Source organism: Myripristis murdjan, chromosome 14 (genome assembly GCF_902150065.1).
Source record: "Myripristis murdjan chromosome 14, fMyrMur1.1, whole genome shotgun sequence".
Lineage (NCBI taxonomy): Eukaryota > Metazoa > Chordata > Actinopteri > Holocentriformes > Holocentridae > Myripristis > Myripristis murdjan.
Window position 1 is genome coordinate 3,212,501 of NC_043993.1, and position 21,624 is coordinate 3,234,124.

Below are 21,624 nucleotides of genomic sequence, written 5' to 3' on the forward strand. Positions count from 1 at the left end.
AATGCCCTTTTTTCACAAGTTTACACTAAAGCCAGTCTGAGAGATGGGGCTTTATTACAAATTGTGCCAACTGTTGCAATATTAATGTTAAGTTTTGTTAATAAGTAAACAGCTTAATGTCTTTTATTCATTTGTTCAAGTTAATACCAGCAGCCTCTTTGTTTTAGGGAAATGGTGAAATGCTTTGATACTGAAATTGTGCCAAGACATGTTAATTTAATTGTTTTAATAGCTGCAGAATATCTTGACATCTAGTTGGATTGTTTCATGAACACTTCTGTTTTGGTAACACTTCATTGAAAATAAATGGGAAATTTTGTCAGTTTTTTTTGGTTTTAAAGTTTGTGACTTGCTTTCAAATGCAAAAAACACAAAACAGCTTTCAGACATGAAACTGTCTCACAGATGAGGCAGTGGACATTTGAGCAAAGGAGGTGGAAGGCTGGGAAGTGGAGGGCTGACCAGCGGAGGCCTCCTGTGGTCACTGCTGAGCAAGACCTCCGTGCTCATCAGCTGCACGATGTACTTACTATGAAAAAAAAAAAAAAAAAAAAAAAATCACAGTGATTAAAACTTTGCATATCAAGGTAGCAGTGGTGGGTAGTGTCAACATAATAAGAAAGTGAGTGTGATAAAGAGAGGATTACAAGAGGCTGTGTCCTTCAGCTGCCCAGGTGGTAATTTCCCATCTTCAGTTTAATGTCTTATGCACTGCCTTAGCGTGGACTCCCTGTGGCAAGTGCAACAGCTAATGGGGATTGGCATAATGGTACAGCTATCCAAATGACAAACCCTGTCACCTCACGTCAGCCTCGTAACAGGCTCAACAGATTCACAGTTTGTCATTTTCTCAACACAAAGAGAGCAGAGTGACAAGAACATCAATGTTTGTGAGGAGTACGCCATTAACCGCTCAGGGCTATTTCTCTTTGAAGACAGGGTGGGACCTGCAGCTCTTTCACATGCACAAAATTACAAGTTGATTTAAATTTATAAAGGGAAGCATGACAGAAATGACAATCACTGTTTTATGAATCAGCCCATTTCCTGTCCATACAGCTATTCTTCTTGTGTAATTCTTGTTGAGTATAACCTTTCAGCAGGGAACCAGCGCATAGTTTTATAACAGACACAGGGAACTTATTTTCCACTCATTTTCTATAATCCAGCTGATTCTTACCACAAGAACTGCTTGTCTTGCTTACCTGGATACACGAATGAATGAATGATTGAATGAATGAATAATTTTTTTTTTTACATGTGTTGTCATACATGATATTACTGACCTTATGGAGTTATAAGATCATCAGAATATCAAGGACAAAACCAACTTGTCTTCTGTAGATTCATTTGCAGTGCTTCTGCTTACTGCACAGTGAAATGACTCACATCGTAAAAAAGGAAAAATTAAATAAACAAATAAATAAATCACATATTATCATAAACAACTGACTGATCCATAATATCCAGTCAGCGCCAGTGGATATTGGATAAAATATACCTCAAGCTCAACTAAAGCATGTTTCCTTCCCTAATGAAACATTTCTGTATTGATTTTTCAGCTCATTTGTGACCTGGCAGTTTGAAACAGAAGTGTTAAAGGAGCAGCCGGTGCAGCAACAAAACGGCACGAGAAATGCATGACTGTAGGTATTTTCCTTTTACATTTATCTACTGGTGTGTCATTATTTTTATCTCATGATACGATTCAGTACACAATATGGGCTTAACCATTCGATACAACTATGATTACAGATAAAGCTGTGCAGAATTGTGTTTATTTCTGAGCCACAGGTCTTTCTAGTGATGGTATTGTCCTGCTCAGACATCATTTATTATTTATTTAAAATGCCATTAGGAAGTGCAGATGTAATCTGGACGGAGAGCTTGTTAAATTGTGATGGGTGAGCCTTCTCATTTGACATTACTACAGCAGAATAAAATGCGGCCAATATTACAATTAATTTCTCTGATCCATAATATGCATTGTCACATTTTTGTATTGTATTATATTGAATTCCAGTATATTGTCCTATCTCTACTGGGTTGACAGAGGCATGCTTTGGGTGTTCTTGAGGCTGATGTTGTGACTTGTTTTATTATGCATCAATAATTTTACTGCTGTGTTAGTCATCTGGTAGAGTTGATCAGAGGTTAGCACAAAGATCATTTAAATTTGGACAAGGCTTGGCTCAATATTCCAGTCAAAACAAGCCCCCACATTAAAATTTACAATGGAAAAAAAAAAAAAAAAAAAAAAAAAAAAACAGTCAAAGATGTCTAGGATCTATTCCCTCCACAGTAAAAAAAGAAAAAAGGAGAATTTCTGACCTTGGGATGTGCACAAAGAGATCGCTGTTTATCTTTAGAAGTGCTCGTACTTCCACACAAAGAGCAAACAATATCAAGGCCTCACTGCTATGTTTCCCCACACAGCAAGCAGGAACAATGTCACCTTACCAAGACAAGGAACACAACCGCAAGAGCATATTTCACTGGAGAGATTCAGCATTCACAAAGCAGCAAGTTGTCGGCAGATAACATCCCCCCCAAAACATGGTGAAACAGCTTTGAAATTTGCATTCAAAAGCACAGACAAGAGGCATTCATTTTAACTTAGACCATCCCTTAATCTATCTTTTACAGGAAGTTCTGGGAAAAAATCTTTATGCATTTTATTAAAACATGCATAATTCCGTTCAAATACATAGGCAGTGTCTAGCTTGTACTGGTATGTGGTGTGTGGAGACAGGACATTGTTTAAAGAACAAGCAGCTTGGGGCCAAAGAGAAGCAACAGTGCAAATATGAAGTAAGACGCAGAAAATTCTTTGATGTCTGTATTTGTAAACAGGTAAAAAAAAAAAAAAAAATTAAAGAGAGGGACAGAAAATGTTTTGTATGTTTTCATGAATTGGTGAATGGAAGGCCAGAGCTTTAAATTAGCAAATGTCCTCTCATACAGTACTTGCATTTTCTGCAGCAATATTTGCTGCAAGAAAAAAAATCTTCACATATAAATATTTCACATTTGAAGTAACAATAAAACCTGTTATTTTTCCTGATCTCACAGCATAAATGCACAATTATTTACTTTGTTCAGTGCATAAAAAACATGTAATGTGCAAACGTGCAAAGTAAGGGAATGGAAATAAATAAGGTCATGTCATCTTTGGTCAAAATATTTGTTATTGTAATGAATAAAATGTGCTGTGTGTTGACCCTCCATGTTTTCAACCGGCAGTGGTTATATTTCTTACATTTTATTATTATTTTATTTCTTACATTTATTTCTTTTTTGTGTATTATACACTGTGATTTTACCACATATAACAGTTGACATCCCTGCTAAAGGCAAGTTTCCCAAAACGCAGCCTGTGTGTTTATTTTAAAACCTGACAACAAAGTTGAATTTTGGCGATTTGACCATTCAAACTGCTGTGTGTTGCTCCGGGACATGATTTTGAACTTTGTGAATGTCAGCAAAGATTAATGATAGAGCTGCAGTATTTTAGAAATAGGATCTTAGGAACACTGTTTATCATAGGTGTGGACTCCAGTCACATGGCCTGGACCTGACTTGGACTCAAGTCACAAATTTGATGACTTTAGACTTTTAGAGTTGACACAATCAGGAAATACTTGCAACTCTCCAATGATTCGTGACTTCACTTGGGCTTGAGCCTTTTGACTCAAGTAAGGTGGATTAGTTACCATTGACTTCTTAAACCAAACACTTCACTGATTTTGACTGACATCGGCAAATCAGCTCTCCATATCCCAGATCCACGCTGACTCACAGCCAGTCAGCTGGTGGCCTCAATCTTATCAAGTCAGTCATGAAGCAGCTCTATCCAGTGTAAGGTAGGGGAGAGTGGGGCAATTTGTGCCAAGGGGCAAGTAGTGCCACCCCTGTTATCTAGAAAACCATAGAAGAAGTTGGTCATGTGACCACATATTTTTGAAGAGGCATCCATTTCACTCATCCTGCAAAGAAGGGAGACACATGGCTTGAGAGGTAAGCACATTTCAGCTCAAAAAACATTTTTTTGCCCTCCAAAGTAAAATTTCTATGATCAAGGTTTTTTGATTGCTGTGTTTGAACAATTATAGAAAATGGTGGGCTTGGGGTAAACTATTCAGATTCAGATGAAGATGATTTGCAGGTGCTCATTTTGGAATTTTTATTTTGTTCTGGGTATGTGTTCATGTGGCGCTAGGCCTTGTTATAGAAAAGTGGCCTGTGATCTTGTTAAAATAATAAATAAATGTTAAATAAATAATGTTGTATTGAATTTGCTTTGCTTTTATATAGCATTATCATTTGTGAGATTAAAATGATCTGTTTTACTTCAGTTATCAATGGCACAATTTACCCCAGTGTATTCTCTCTAATGGCACAATTTACCCCAGTGTATTCTCTCTAATGGCACAATTTACCCCGCACCGGGGCAAGTTGTGCCACAAAACCACTTTTTTTTTTTCGAAAGCTATATTTCTCAAACAGTTTATATAAGATCCAAAGTGATTGTTCCCAAGGATGCACAACATCCTAAACTATATGTGCATATTTTAGTTGGAGGCATTACTGTAATCCCCTCGCTTTAAAGGCACTTTAAGTAAAAACTGGCACTACTTACCCCACTCTCCCCTATCTGTTATTGATGAATGGCCAGCAGTAGCCTGATGTCATTACCATAGCTGTAAAATATGTTAATTACAGGGAGGGAAGGTGGGAGGGCCTGAGGCATGAGTTTGTACATGCACCTTACCGGTGTGTGTTAGGGAGAAAAGGGCAGAGGAGTGTGTGTGCGTACATGATGAAGAGAGAGAAGGGGAAAGTCAGTTGTGAGAAGAATCAGTGAAAAAAAAAAATATTTGCACAAGAAGTATGCCCTGCCATTCTTTTGAATAAACTAAATGCAGAGGTGCCTTCACATTTCAGGAGCTTTTTATTCCCACATTGATTAACAGTTAAAGGCAGACTATGCAGTTTCAAAGGGGAGGGCACCCAACCTTGTTATGATGTGATAAAGAATGATGAAGATAAGTTAGAAATGCCTCAGGAGTTCAGGACAACTCTTTTACCCCACCATAACTCAAAATATATAAAGCATTTCACTCCATTATCAAAACATTAGATTCAAGGCAGGCATTTAAAAGTGTTCCATTCATTCTCTGAGGGGTTTGCTCCTTCCTCAGCCTCATCCTTAACATTAGTAAACAAAGTGCTGTGCCCTCCCATTTCAATCTGCATAGTCTGCCTTTAAGGTAGACTTGTAATTTGAAATGGAGTGAGCAATAGGTTTCAAGCAGAGGTAAAATAAATTATTGAATTCTTAATTTGAGACTGGTAAAGAGTGCATTTTGACTTGTTAAGGACTCAAACCTCAAAGTCTTGGACTATGTCTCTGTCTCTGTCTCTGACCAACGTCTGAGTGAACGCCAGTCAGTGGAGTTTCCCAGCATGCTTTTGGGCAGCAGACATTTACTGAGCCCAGGTCATTGTTGTTTGGCTCATGTTCCCTGTTTAGTTCTTTAGTTTGTATGTGGATTGTTTATCATGAGCTCTTTGTGTTGTGGTATTTTACATTATTTGTGCATCGGGACTGTTGTTGTCTGTTCTTTTGGTGTAGCTCCGTCTACTATGCAATTTGTATAATAATATCCATGTGTATGCTACCTCAAAGTGGAAGCTTGGATATTAAAGACAGTCAAAATAGTGTCCTCCCTCACAGGTTTACAATAAGAATTATCTAAAGCTGAACCTTTAGGAAAATGTTTGCAAGGGTAATATATTTGCCAGAAAGTCGTTATTTATTACATGGCAAATATGCATTAGGATTTGGGTGCACTAGTAAACATAAACAGCGGCGGCTGTGAAGAGCACTCATGTTATTATCAGCAAATTAAATTTGGTGATTTCTTCTGTTCTCGACAAATGTCATGGTTCACATGAATTGCTGTTGCGCCTAATATATCTGCAGATATGATTGGTTTAGTGCTGAGCAATGGTCTTACCCCATAGGTGAGATAAACTATGACTGTGGTAAATCATCTCTGATGTAGCATTGGCTGGGCTCCACACATACTCAACCATGCCCATTGTTAAGTATTATACATTGATTTGCCTGATATTAAAATAGTGCAAGTAACTTTATAGAGTGGGCAGAATTTTGTTGCAAATTTCAGCTCAAACAGCACAAACCTGAGATTCGGTACCTCCTCCAAGCCCCTCCCTACCTAACCCTTGTATGTCTGATGCCGATATGATGATGGAAGAGGAGCTGGTGAGCGGCTCCCATTCTGGAGCAATCCTAAACTAAGCTAAGCTAGACAGATGTGTAGATGTGCTTTTATTGATCCCAAATTGGGAAATACGTGTGTTACAGCCACAGGTATACCTATCAGTACTAGAAGAGGGGAATATATATATCTTTAGAAAAATAAATACAACAAATAACAAGATTAAATAAAATCAAAGAACATAGGAAAAAAAAAAAAAAAACTTTGCATACCCTATTAGAGCAATAAAAAAAATAAAAACTATAGCTATAAACTTTTCACATTTAAACCTTTGCACAGACTAAATATATCTGCAAACTATCTATAGAATAGAATATGTATACATCAAACAGATGTATCATCATAGCATAAGATTTATAATATAATTTCCATGTGGCAGTCCTTCATGCCTGCCTCAGATAAAGTATTGTAGCTATGGCAGGCTAGAGTGTGCACGACACCAGTGCACGATGCGTGTGTGCACAAGGAATGATCGGCACTTCTGGAGGCTGTTTTCCATCAAATGGGGTTACAGCCCCAGGAGCAGCCCAGAAGACCAGATTTTTTTTTTTTTTTTTTTTTGTATTTTTGTTTTTCATTTTTTTCAGTGCATTTAGTGTGTAGAATGTTTTTTGTCAAAAATGTGAGGGGAAAAAGTTACCTACACCAGCTCCAAATGGTTGAATGATTGTATGTATAAACAATGTCCTGTAATTAAAGGTTTAAAATGTCAAGTCAGACACCTCTGGTCCAATTTGATTAAACGTTGAGGCGTGATGCACTTCGCTGCCGACAGGACAGAGGGGTGTCTGCGTCATTGATGTGGGATTACTTGTTTTTCCACATGTAGTAAATATCACCTGTGATGATCCATGAGCCATTTTTCTTGTCCCAAAATGACATAACGCAGCTACGTGCAAATTCCCCCAACGCTTATGAGACTGTCAGCTCAAACGCTAACCTCTCCACATTTCACTCAGCATCAGCTCTCGCAGGTGGCTTGAATCGAAATCTCCCCTTTCTGCCCCATTTGTTTGTCCCTGCTGGGCCTGCATACACAAAGAGAGACACGGCTTCGGGGCATCAGGCAGCTCGGGCGGCTTAATAATTCATGGCTTGTCATTGTGAATCACGGCATGCTCCCCTACCGCAATCGTTGGGATCATTTGTTCAGCAAACCCTGCTAAATGCCTCTCCCATTTGTCACAACAATAATTAAACATTTCACATTGATCCAGCCACCTGTGGGGGATTCCCCTGACCCAGAAAAGCTGGCAAACACTCAGGTTACTCTTCACATGTATTTCTGCGATTTTAGACGGAGTTCACGGTCGTGCTGCGTCTCTGCTGCTCCGCAAGTTTGCAGATTTTGTTGCAGCTGGAGTTAACGCAGAAAATGGAGACGTTTGCAAGGGGAACGGACAGATTGGGAAGGAAAACATCAAAGTTGCGGCGGTGGCAGTATTCTACAAGTTTATCAGACAATGTGGCCATAATCAAGTAACATGACCTCATCAGATACATAAACGTTAAAGGATTTTTATTTGTTGTCGATAATGTCTTTTTTGCAGAATAAATAATATTAAAGTAATTCTGTTGTCTGATTTTTTTTTTGAAAGAAACTGAATGAAATGATAATTTTTAAATTAATGAACAAATTCTTTAATGTTAATAGGACTGAACCTCTACCAAAGATTTGCACCACTAATAGCCAATGAAATTGCAAGAAAGAAAAAAAAAGAAAAAATGGCATAGAGAAGCAGGGGCGCCGTATATGGGGGATAAGTTAGGACAATTCCAGGGGCCCTTGCCTGACAGGGGCCCCAAAAATAGGTAAAAACTAATATAAAATTATTAAGCCATCATCGAGTAAATAGATTCTTTTTTTTTTTTTTTTCATGGGGCCCAAAATTCCTGGTGGCGCCCCTGTAGAGAAGGGAGCAATCCCCCGTGCATTAGAATAGAGGGAGATTGACCCCCTGGGTTGACACCCATTGCACACCTCTCTGGCCAGGAAGAGGTCTCCTCTCTCTGTCATCCCTCTCAACATTTCTTCCATTTTTCCCTGCTCTGTCTCTGGGTTTTGGAGATTTTTTTCTTGCCCACTATCAGGACTGAGTCAGGGGGTGTCGTCCTGTTTTGTCTATTGTAAACTTGTGGGCCTGTAAAGCCCTTTGACACTGTAAACTGTCACGGCTCCTGCATGCTCCCAACTTCCCTTGTGTCTCCTCTTCCTCCCCTGTTACTCTCTCTCTCTCTCTCTCTCTCTGTGTGTGTGTGTGTGTGTGTGCCGCGCTTTGTTGTCCTCGTGCCTGTGGAGCTCACCTTGTGTTTCCTAGTGTCCAGGATTCCCTCGTGCCCTTTGTGTCTCCCTGCCAGCCCTCGCCATACCAGCCAGCCTCCTGCTTCTCCATCTGCATTTGCGTCCTAGAACAATCCAAATCCTAACAGTAGACAGTGATATGGGATCTCAACAAACTTGAACTGGAACTTGAACTGGACTGGGGCTTCAACATGAATGCCTAACGTGAAGAGCGATCATAAGCACCTCGCTGCCTCGACGGCTCGTGTTTTCCTGTCAGTTTGGCGTGTTCAGTTCAGTTCAGTGGAGCAGTGTGTGATCCCCTCTCTTGTGTATTTGTTAAGTGTTTCATCACCAATTTTTTCAGTTGTAAACAAAATATAGCCTATAAATATCAGTCGGTTAGTGTCACCGAAGAAACAGAAAAAGAGGACTTTTCTGCCTCTCTTTGTCACTTTTATTTTGTCGTTATTCATGTTTTCCACTTCAAAGAATCTAGTTGGAATTATGCATACTCATCCTTTTAGAATTACACGGACAAGATCATATAGAGCAGTGTTTTCTTTTTCTAAAAACTAACTCCATAACTTTCACCACCTTTGCATTTTAAATTGCAAACTTTTTACATTTGCTGAACGAAATTTTTACAGCAGAACTTTGACTTCTACTTAATAAAATATCAGCAAGGTAACAGCACGCCTCTTTGAGTGGCCGTGTTTTAATGCAATGCCAAGCTCTGGTCAAGCATTGATTTTGCCCTCAGTGTTTAAAACAGAGGAAAAACTGTGAGGGAAAGCATGCTCTCTCATGTCAAGTGTGGTTTATTTGATTGTAAACACATAAAAAATTGTAATGGGATAATATCCAAAGCCAGCATGCTATAGATAGATAGATAGATAGATACTTTATTCATCCCAAAGGAAATTCACAGTTTTCAGCAGTATCCACAGAGTACAAGATTAAGTACATCAAAAATAAAGAATAAAAGATGACACTCGAGATCTAAAGATCTAAGTACCCAATGTGCAAAAAAAACCCCAAAAAAGTGTGCATCGATGTATACAATGTGCATAGATGAGGGCAATGTGCAAATTTACAGTATAAACAGATGATAAATAAATAGCACCCAGATGATAAATAGATGATAAAAAAACAACAAAAAAAAAAAAACAGTGTGCATCGATGTATACAAAACACCACACTTTATCATTCCATCTGTGTGTATCAAATGGGAGGTTCTGTCACTTGAGAAAACAATAATAATAATAATAATAATAATAAAATAATAATAATACATGTGTGCATGTGTAGATATATGTTTTCTCCCTCTGGTTTTGCTTTATATTACAAGCTATGGTAGCTTCTCTTTAGCTTCTCTCTGCCACTCATGCATGTGTCATGAAAAGCTCTATATCAACAGAGTTCATACTTATTATGACTATTATCTAGCTCATTATTTGCATGTACAGAAATCAGCATGTGTACGTATGTTTACCTGGAGGCAGTTTGTTCGTTTGGCGCTTCTTTTTCGATTGTCACTCTTCACCATCTCACCATCAGTGACAATTTAGGGCTGTGTATTTATTTTTCTCTCCATTTTTTTTCCCCATTCACTCCCCTGTTCTTCTTGAATCCCGCTCTTGGCTCCTGGCATTAGAGGAAGCCAAGCGCTCACTCGGTGCATACGAGGAGAAACTGCCAGTGCCTATTAATTATGGAGCCGAGTGTGTGCGTTGGGTGTGAAAGAGATGAACAAATTCTGTTAAAAGAAAACTGACAGTGCATCGAGTGCTAAGACACACACACACACACACACACACACACACACACACATGTCCATACACGCCCAAACACAATATTGAGTTCATAGTGCATAACACAGAAGTGCAGCATGCTTGCTCTGCTCTTTTGAGACTCCCTTGGCTGGCGGAGCAGCTCGGGTGCTTTCAGAGGTGATTTGCAACCCAAAGCAACACAGTTTCACATGTAGATAACACAACCAGTGATTTCATGGCAGATTTTTTTTTTTTTTTTTTTTTTTTTAATGTATGCTCTTTCTCAGCACCACCCTGTTTTACATTCATTCACATGCACACATCTACACTTGGGAGCTGTACAAGCACAGAGGCTTCTTCTTTGGGCCGCTGAGAATATCAGGGTTAAGTTTCCAGTTTGAGGATAACTCAGGTAGCTGCTGAGAGAAGGGAGGGCGTTTCCGATTCACTTTCCTCGGCAGAATTTTCCAAATCAGTGCAGGGAGCCTTTAGGCTGCTACCACTGTCTAAAAAGCCTGGCTCCATTTATTTTGGTTGTCGAGTGTCTCAGAAGGTTTCTACCAGCAGGTTTTATTGAAAAAGATTTCCACTTTATGGCCCCAACTTATGGGAGGCTGAAAACGTTTTATTCATTTTCAAGATTTGCCGGATCTCTCCTGTCTAAGTGTTACACAATCCTGTAAAATTTCACAGGATTCGCAGTGCAGGGCCACGTGCACATGAAGGCATCACACAGGAGAGAATTTTTCAGCCTTTTGAGTTTATTGCAGATCACTGACCAATATCAGTGGACTGATGTGGCATTTGCTAAATGTGTTGTGAAGTGCAAAAGAACAGTCTGGTGTTGCAGAGGTTAACATCCACACAGGGCACCAGGACGCAGGCAGCAGCTTAGCATGATTTGGTGTCTCAGGAAACATACAACTAAAACCACTAGTCACATTTGCTGTTTGATGTTTTGTTTTATTGGCAACAAGTGAACGGATTGTCATCTGCTTCCATGGCAACCGCTACTCACTAGATGTCACGATTTGGCATTGAGTGACGAGATATGTGTTAGCTCTCCACACAGGGGGTGAGGCATTTCAGTGCTCTGCTCCTGATCGCTCCCTGTCTGTTGCCCTTATCTGGCCAGATTCCAGATGATATTGATTTCAGATTATGTTTCAAATCCTTCTTTGAAGATTATTTTTGGCTATTTTTGCCTTTATTTGACAAGTGAAAATAGAGAGACAGGGAAGATAGGGAAAGAGAGAGGAATGATGCGACAGGGGTCCTGGGCCACATTCAGACCCAGGACGTCGCAGCCAACACTTAGACATGAGTCAGATTCATGAGGTCACCTTCACACCTTCAGCTGACTTGCTTTGGTCTGATTCAGGCTTGAAGTTGTTTATTTGCTGCATTTTCCATCACCTGTGGTTAGTGTTCAGACAGCCCTGTGTTAAGCAAACCAAAATTTGTTAACAAATTTCACACAGGATAGAAATCTTACGAGGAAAGCTCCAGTGGTGGAGAACAGTGTATTGCAAAGTAAGAATGAAACGCTGTCATCAATCTATACTTCTAAAAGAACCTCACCTCATAGTTACTCCACATTAATTTTGTCCCTGCCTCATTTTGGCAGCACTAGCAGCTCTGTCTGGAAGCAGCTTCGGGTGTCAATCCCCACGTTTATCCCACAATGCACTGTTTTTTGGCCAGCTTCCTGCTGTTAGGCTGGATTATGTTCTCACTTGTTATGAGTCATACTGTGGTTCACTTGGGACCGAATAGAATGAATGATGATTGTCTGTTCCCACCAATCTAAATAAACTGAACTAACAGTGCAAACACGGCAAACAGGGGAGATACGAAAGCACTCAACATGTCTGTACGATTCACTGTGCGTTTATGTACAGATGTAGAAATATGGATTCACAGTTTTTGTGCCAGATTTCTGAAACCATGCGTACGCAGAGTTCTGTTTTATATATCTCAGCAATCAGGAAATTGTGCATACATACATGATCCTTAAGCCCACTCCCATAAGTAGCTATAAATGCAGTTGGTACTCCCCTTTGTTGCTATAACAGCTTCCACTCTTGTGGGAAGGCTTTCCACAAGATTTTGGAGTGTGTATTTGACTCTTCTAACAAAACTATACTCCAGTAATAGAATAATAATAAATTCTGCGATCATATTATTTGCACTTGGTATACATGTAAAGTCGCACTGCACATTATTTATTTATTTTTTTATTTTATTTTATTTTTTTTTCAGAAATCTCAATTTCTGTGCGGGAAAAAAGAAGTATACATGTTTTTGTACCTTGTTAATGTATCTGGGCTCAGGACGCCCCCTGCAGTATTTTTTATTCAGAAATCTGTAAGGTGACATACAGTCATGGCCTGGTACAACAGGCCTGATATGGGTGGACTGTACTAATGTTGCTTTGAAAACCAACTTATAGAGCATGGTGCTAAAATTAGCAGGGAGAGTGTCTCCACGCTCTTGTGTAGCACGAGGGAAAAGCATGGCACTTACTAATCACATGTTTTAACACATGGCGCTTTGGACACAAGTGCCAGATGTCACCTGTTATGTTACTTATGGCTACAAAGGTTCTCTTTATTGAGTGAAATTTTAATTTCAACTGTAGGGAGAGCACAGCTGTGCTCTTCAAAGCACCACGCAGGCAAGCAAATCGGCTCTCGGGCAGAGTATCTCTCACGCGAATGTGGGAGCACATATTGGAGTCGTTTCATTTGCAGCATCAAACACACTTGGAAGCCACGAGTTTACTTGGACACCAGGCACATTTGTGTTCACGTGCACAAGCATATATCATTTAACTGAGAATTTCAGCGAGAAAGGGAGAGTAAAATGACAATAGGTGTGGCGCTGGCTGAAAACAGGCAGCTTACAGTCTCTTCTGCAACAAAAGACTGATGGTTGATTTTGAGATATTTCAGGAGTTTGGATGAGAGGGGTTAGTGAGCCTAAAGGTACAGGTGTGATGTGTGAATGTGTGTGTCGTGGAAGAGGCAACCACAGGAAGAGGGATGGCGCAGAGGTTGGAGAAGGGAGTAGGATGGGTGGAGTAAGGGGGTACTGGATAAATAGAGGGACCCTGGAGTGTGGCAAGCCCCACCCCACGCCACTGGGAAAGGCACGGCGGGAGTGAAGCCATGACCAGAGGTGACAGCAGAAACGCAGTGTGTTAGAAAGGAAAAGAGGATGGTCTGATTCCCTGCTGGGCCTGACTGCGGCAGCCCCCACACCCTGGGGTGGGAGCTTGCCCCCTGCAGGAGCCAGTCCAGCCTAGTTATGTGTGTGCTGGAGGAGAGGACCCAACCCGGGGCAAGGGAGTCCTCCTCACAACAGCACACAATGTGATGTTAGTTATTTGTAGTTTTATTCGGTTTATTCCGGTTTTATTCTTTCTTTTTTTTTTTCCTGGTAAGAAGAATGACAAGAAAAATTAGTTCATAAAATAGCATCTTGTTACTGTTATGCAGGTTTTAAAACCAGAAAAAACAAAACTTATGCTATATCACAATATTACAACGTCCAAAATCCCAGACGTTATCTAGTCTCATATCACATTATAGATATAATGTCGACGTGTTCCTCTTAGTCTGGACTCCCTTTGAATCTGGTTTTGACTCAAACTGGACTTGTCTTGATCCTGGAATTGACTTGAATTCAACCAAGAAACAATAAAGATCTTCACACAGATTCAGCTAAGTTGGTGATGTCACTTCTACGCTCACACTGACATGCCTCGTGTTGCCTCGTGTTGGCAGAAAAACCCCAAACTAAAGTCAGATCTGCAGTGTGAAATCCGGTTTCCTGAGGAACAGACGGCCCACTCTGCCCACCCCGTGTCAGCTCCGCACACAAACCTTTTTATCCCTGACGTCACTCGAACCCACTCCACTCATCTGGGCTCCTCTCTGGCGCAGCTGCCCTTTTTTGGATGTGTGCGTCAGTGAATCAAGCACTCAAGTCAAAAAACCTGACTGTAGGGAGTAGTGTCTATTCACAGCCACACTGAAGTCAATATGCCTACTTTTATGCTGTTTGTAAAGATTAGAGCAAACTCACTTTGTGCTGTATTTTTTTTTTTTTGACCAAATGATGATTCAGATCCAAACTTGAAACTTCTTGAGCAAAAAAAAAAAAAAAAAAAAAAAAAAAAAAAAAACCTGTAGGGGAGAGTGGGGTAATTTGTGCCAAGGGGCAAGTAGTGCCACCCCTGTTATCTAGAAAACCATAGAAGAAGTTGGTCATGTGACCACATATTTTTGAAGAGGCATCCATTTCACTCATCCTACAAAGAAGGGAGACACATGGCTTGAGAGGTAAGCACATTTAAGTTCAAAAAACATTTTTTGCCCTCCAAAGTAAAATTTCTATGATCAAGGTTTTTTGATTGCTGTGTTTGAACAATTATAGAAAACTTTGAAAACAGGTCACACAGGTTTTAGTACTTTAGTAAGCTACACCATGAGTCTATACAGTTAGCATGATGTTAGCTCAAAACAGCCGGGGGATGCATTTTTTTCAAAATGGTGGGCTTGGGGTAATTTGTGCCAAAGGGCCTGGGGTAAGTTGTGCCAGTGGCACAATTTGTGATTATATACTATATATTAATTAATTGTATTTTCTTGTTATTGTACATTGTCTTCTTACCTTTGATCACTAAAACTATTCAGATTCAGATTCAGATGATTTGCAGGTGCTCATTTTGGAAGTTTTATTTTGTTCTGGGTATGTGTTCATGTGGCGCTAGGCCTTGTTATAGAAAAGTGGCCTGTGATCTTGTTAAAATAATAAATAAATGTTAAATAAATAATGCTGAATTTGCTTTGCTTTTATATAGCATTATCATTTGTGAGATTAAAATGATCTGTTTTACTTCAGTTATCAATGGCACAATTTACCCCAGTGTATTCTCTCTAATGGCACAATTTACCCCGCACCGGGGGCAAGTTGTGCCACAAAACCACTTTTTTTTTTTTCGAAAGCTATATTTCTCAAACAGTTTATATAAGATCCAAAGTGATTGTTCCCAGGGATGCACAACATCCTAAACTACATGTGCATATTTTAGTTGGAGGCATTACTGTAATCCCCTCGCTTTAAAGGCACTTTAAGTAAAAACTGGCACTACTTACCCCACTCTCCCCTACTTCTTTGTTTCTGGATGAGCCATGGATCAGGACCGCACTGACGAGGATTCCCCTAGTTCCTCATTTTGGGCCACAGCAAAAACAGAGATGGAACAATAATAACACAAAAGATTGTATTTATTTTGATATTAATAAACATGTAGGAACTGATAACATGCAGATATGATGCATTTTGCTGTGGTATCAGTAACCTGAAACAGCAGTTAGTGCCTCATTCAATTTCACAGTATGTACTATCAAACAAAACAAATGACCAAAATTCTAAATCTTAATAAGATTTAAAATGTTATTTTTTTTTTAGAGACAAAAAGAATATGGAGAATAAAAGATGTATATATGAGTTAAATAGGGTCTAATATGAAAAGCTTATGAGATTTTATGGATAAAATGCCCAGGCTGAAATTTTAAGCCTCTATTGCTCATTTTAAGGTCATTGGTTTTATCACACTGTTGAACTGATGCTGTCATCTATCCACTTCCTGTGAGTGAGGCTCTTGACTGCCTCCTAAAACATTTTGCTGACTGGTCAGTGTCTCAAACCGCTGGGCTATGTGTTTACTTTCTTTTTTTCCCCTGTAGATCACAGTTTTTAGTTCATTCCTCATGAACTCTAGATAAGTATCACTACGTTATTGTTTTCCTTCCAGGCAGCCAGAACATTGGGCTTCATAACACAAGCAACATCCTCCCTTCAGTCTAATATTATTTAGGCAGAAGAAAAAAAAGACATTGTTTGGCTCCTCCCACTTAAGCTCAGTTCAGCCAATTGCATCATTTCTGCCTTCAGATCAGCTCTGCCTCGGAGACCAAAACTCCAACCTGCTTCTCCTCCCACGCTTTCCATTTCAAGGGTCAAATCAAAGACAACTCATCCAAAAGTGCCTTTGTCCCGACCGTCAATGCCATCACGTTGAGCCAGGAGCTCCAGTGGATGGTACAGCCCGCAGTCCTGCCGTCCAAGTCAGGCATGTGCTTTCAGGTTCGGCCCTACCTGCCCCGGGACGTGAACGAACCAAGAAACCAGTCATGTCCCGGGATCATAAGAGGGGTGGGCAACACACAGGGACAGAGCAGTCACCTGGTAATGCAGAGCAGAACACATGCAAGCATACCTCTCGAATGAGATCAGTTCATTTCAGTTCAGGTCCAAGGGGCAATCCCCAAGGGGAAATTATGAGGCCAGTACAGCCAAACTCAAATCTTAAGGATAGTGATGAACTGGGCAGATTTTTAGAGCAAGTACCGAAGAGAAAAACTCCCAGTAACAGACAACAAGTGAGCAACAGGATTCGAAATCTATTCAAATCTATCTTGACAACAGACCGTCCAGAGGTGATAAAAGCTCTCGGTTCTCTCCTGATCAGGAGTAGCACTCCTAATTGCATTGTACTGCAATGACAATAAACGCTTTCTATTTCTATTTCTGTTTTCTACTTTTACTTCACGCTCTACTGGCACATGAATGAGTGGTACTGACTCTGTTGTAACAGCAGGATTTCTGTTTAAATGTGCTTTTTAAACAAAAATTGAGAAAGAAAACTGTCACAGTAGAGAAAAGTCTCCTTTGGAAGACCTAAAGCTGTGAAATTAGAACCATGAAAGTAGAAACCAAACTACACACCATAACTGGAAACAAAAAGACAGACAGAAACTTTACACTTTACTTCAGTATTGTACAATGAGTACGTTTACATGCACACCATATTCTGGTATTATTCGGAATATTCGCAATATTCCGGTTGCGCACGAGTCATGTAAACACGCACCAAACCCGATTAAGGTCATATTCTGGTTCCTGTTCCAACCGGAATATTGTGCCATGTAAACACCTTAGTCGGAAAATGCCCCGAACCGGAATATTCAGTCACGACTGTGCATGCTCTATTCGCAAGGAATTCTGGGGCGTCTTTATTGCTATGGTCACTGCAAGCGGGGAAAACCATAGACATAATATTACGTCTGTGGGGAAAACGATATGGCCCACACTACAGCATGGCAAACAGCAGCAAGAGCCAGGAGACTGCAGTCTGCCTTCAGCTAGTGAAAGACTTAAATATCATGGAGGATATCGATGGGAGAAAACACAGAAATAGCGACAGAAGAAGAAGAAGGAGAAGACTTCTTCTGTATTTCCGGCAGACCAGACACCTATACACGTGCTGCTGCCCCCCGCGGCTGAGTGTCGCATTACATAAGAGAGTGGAATACGCCGAAACACAGGAACATGCCAAGTAAAATGTCAATGGAATATTCCAGTTGCCACAGCGCAGATACCAGAACCGGAATATGGTGTGCATGTAAGCGTAGTCAATGTTGCATATTCAGATTCAGGTTTGTTATGTTATTTCAACCATACACTCATATAAAAATGCATACAACACAATGAAATTACATTTCATTCAGGATCAAGGTGCAAAACATACATTATGACATTAAATACATTTTTTAAAAAAAGAAGAACATAAAATCATCGAAGCTACATCATGTTTTTACTGAGTGAAGTTCTGAGAATTGTCAGAGTTACAGGACCTGAACAAGTTAGAAGAACCTGGCTGATCCACTTATTATTATTATTATTATTATTATTATTATTATATCAAATATACAATATAAACTATAGAATGAGAAACTGAGGAAACAAGGCTGAGCATAAAGTGAAATTTAAGCAGTTTTATTGGAAGTATACAGAACAAAAACAAAGCAAAACAAAACAGAACAGAAGCCCAAGTGCTGACTTAGAGTGACCAGGGTCAGGTCAGTGTGCAGAGACAGAGACAGTGAAAGGGTGAAGAATGTGTCTGTCAGGTTAGGGAACAACAATATAGGTTTAATTTGGGAGTCCCAGGAGACTCTAATACTAAACTGACACAACAGGCCTTTGAATGAGACCACCAAACAATAGTGATAAATAATAAACCCGGCGTGCCCTACAAAACAAACAAACAGACAAACAAACAATAAATAAATAAACAAACTATTTACAGTATTTGCACATCCCCAGGCAGCCAGTACCACCAGACGCAGGGTACTGCTGCCTCAAGCCAAGGCGCCAGACGCAACCAGGGCTTGCCGACCTCGCAAGACGCTAAGGAACGGAGGGATGGAGAGGACGGTCAGATCAGCCTGCCAGACGCAAGGCTGACCGACGACAAAGAAAACAATCAGTCAAACTATCAATCAAGAAAGAAATCAATCAGTCAAAGTACCAATAAAGAAAGTAATTAATCAGTAAACTATCAATCAAGAAAGCAAGAAAGAAATCAAGCAAGAAATCAAGAAATAAAATCAGCACGGGTATGGACCTAAGTCCTCTTGCGCCAGAACAGGCCGCAAAGCCACGCAACGTCTTCTTTGGCTTTTTGGTTCCCGTGGCAACAACCTGTCAAAAAAAAAAAAAAAAAAAAAAAAACAACAACAACAACAACAACAAAAAAACATCAGAACTAATTTGCACCCAGCCTGTTTGTCTTGTCTTCTACTATAAAACTAACTGATGATTTTAATTTCTTATCACAGCAATACATCTAGTGATTTTATGTATGGTTGATGTTTCACCAAAATTAGTTTACATAGCACCATAGATGAGGAGCTTTAGGTTTACACATGATGAAACTGATAAAAACTCTAAAGCAGTGGCGAGCGGTGACGTTTTTGTGTAGTCATGCTGTGGTCCCAATTTCATGTGAGCGGCCGCGAGGGTACGAGCTCGAAAATTTTGGGCCATTTATTTATTATTAAAAATGCATAATATGGTTTTTAACTATACTATATCAACTCGACAACTCGATTTTGATAGACACACGTGCGCATTTTGCCCCAATGTTACCAACAACAATGTGTTGGAATTTACAGTGTAAATGAAAGAGGAAATTATTAGAACGGACGTATGATGTAGTAATAACCAGTTACAGAGTCAAGCAAAGGACACATGAACATGCTCACATGTTACCAACAAAATGTTGGAATTCGCTCAGTGCACAAGAGTGTAACCGGATAGGTCTGAGAAATCCAGGGAAAACTGAACTTGCTTTGTGATACAGGCCTCAGGTATAGTCCGCTAACTTGCCACTGGATACAAAAACGAGATTCATTTTACACAACAAACGTTACGGTGTGATTCGCCTGGTGCTAACCATCAACGTTAGTTAGCTAAAGCTAGCTAACGACCGTTAGCTAGCTTTCTCTAAATTACATACCTTAGATGTTGTGCAAATAGCTGGAGATGTATAACTTAAAACCCTTTTCTCGTTTGCTTTTGGGGGCAGTGGAAGTGGCAGCAACCATTCGGTGGACATAGTTTATCGTTAGTCTAGACAAATCCGTGAGGCACCGGGAGAATATGTAAGCGTTAGGCTTAGCCATTACACAGACCGGAAACTGAAGTGCCGCTATCTGGCGAAACCGGATGTGCGTCACTCGTCTTGTGCACACAGCGATTTTACCATGAGATCGGAACTATTGGGACGTGCCACGGGGTGATGAAAACACACAGCAATGTCACCAGCTAGCCTACATGGTCAATGAAATGACACACACGCCAGGTTACTCAATTGAAGTTGTATTTTCACCCATTTTGACTGGCACGATGCAGAAGAAAGAACAAACTAATGTTAACGTTTCCATACTAGCTAGCCAGCTAACGCCGTTAACGGTAGCTAGCTGTCAAGTGAATGACTTGCAGTTCAGAGGTGGCAAAAGTACTGACATTCTGTACTTAAGTAGAAGTAAAGATACTTGTGTGAGAAAAGACTCTGGTAAAAGTAGAAGTACCAATTCAGCTTCTTTACTCAAGTAAAAGTAAGAAAGTACATGCTCTGAAATGTACTTAAGTACAAAAGTAAAAAGTAAAAATGATTTTTTTTTTTTTCCCATTAATGATACATATACCTTTTTGATAACTTTCAGGGCACACAAAACAGGAACATTTCCTCTTTTATTAACAACCTGCAAAGTGCTGGTACAGAGAGAATGAAAATCATGCAACATTCTAGTTTTGCTGCAAGCCCAGTTTCACACAATAATCAAGACTGAACTGAGCAGAGGTCTTGAATGAGTACCTTGATAACAGCTTTGGTACTCTCAATACTTAATATACTTAACGTATATGACTTTTAACAGATTTTTTCTTGCTTCTCCGACTCTGTTTTGTTGTCGGCTAACGTTATCTTCCCTGGCAACTGTCTTCCTCCATGTCTCCAGATTTCTTTTTTCTTTTTCTTAACTGCTCTCATGCCCCGCACCCTCTCTCCCTTTCCCTCTCTGTGCAGGGTTTCCTCCAGGATTTTTGGAAACTGTGGGGGAGGGCTTCAGCGTAAATGTTAATAATGTTTACCACGGATCTTTTGTAGCACAGAGGAGATATGCTGCTCAAACACTACACAGTATGTAGTGTTGGTGTATGTTTATGAGTTGTAGAACATAATAAATTATCTTGAAGGAGTAGATTGTTGACTCCAATAATTTAAAAATGTTAAATTATTATTTGTTTTAAAAATGTAAATTACTTATCAAACAGACCTAACAATTCAACTAGTGAATGAGCAGTAGTATGCATGTGATAACATAGAATGAAAAATAAGCCGAAGTGATACCTCTTCTCTGAATAGACAAACTAAGCCAGTGTGCTGCTGTTAGTCAGTGAAAATACAGCGGAGTGGCATCTCTTCGCTTTGTTTCACAATCTGTCAGTGCGCTGCTGTAGCCTGGAAAGTTTCTCTGCCTTTTGTTCTCGTACGGTGCCGGTGCAGGTGTTGGAATGTTTTTCTTGGTGGTAAGGAGCCCGCCGTACTTAAGTACGGTAACGAAGTATTTGTACTTCGTTACTTCTCACCTCTGTTGCAGTTGCCGCTGAACATTTGAAGCGAGCTTGCTGCGTAGCTACTCGTGTTGCGCATGCGTCTTCTGAAAAGCTGATTGGCAGACAGCTTATTTTCCATTCAAAACGCCACATACAGGAAACACCAGCTACAAAACTACTGTAAATACTCGGTATCACAGAGCGCATGCGCGCGTCAAGCTGTCAACTTTCCAGCATTTCGCTAGCAAATTGAGAGACATATGTGTATATAGGCAGCGGTTTGCAACCA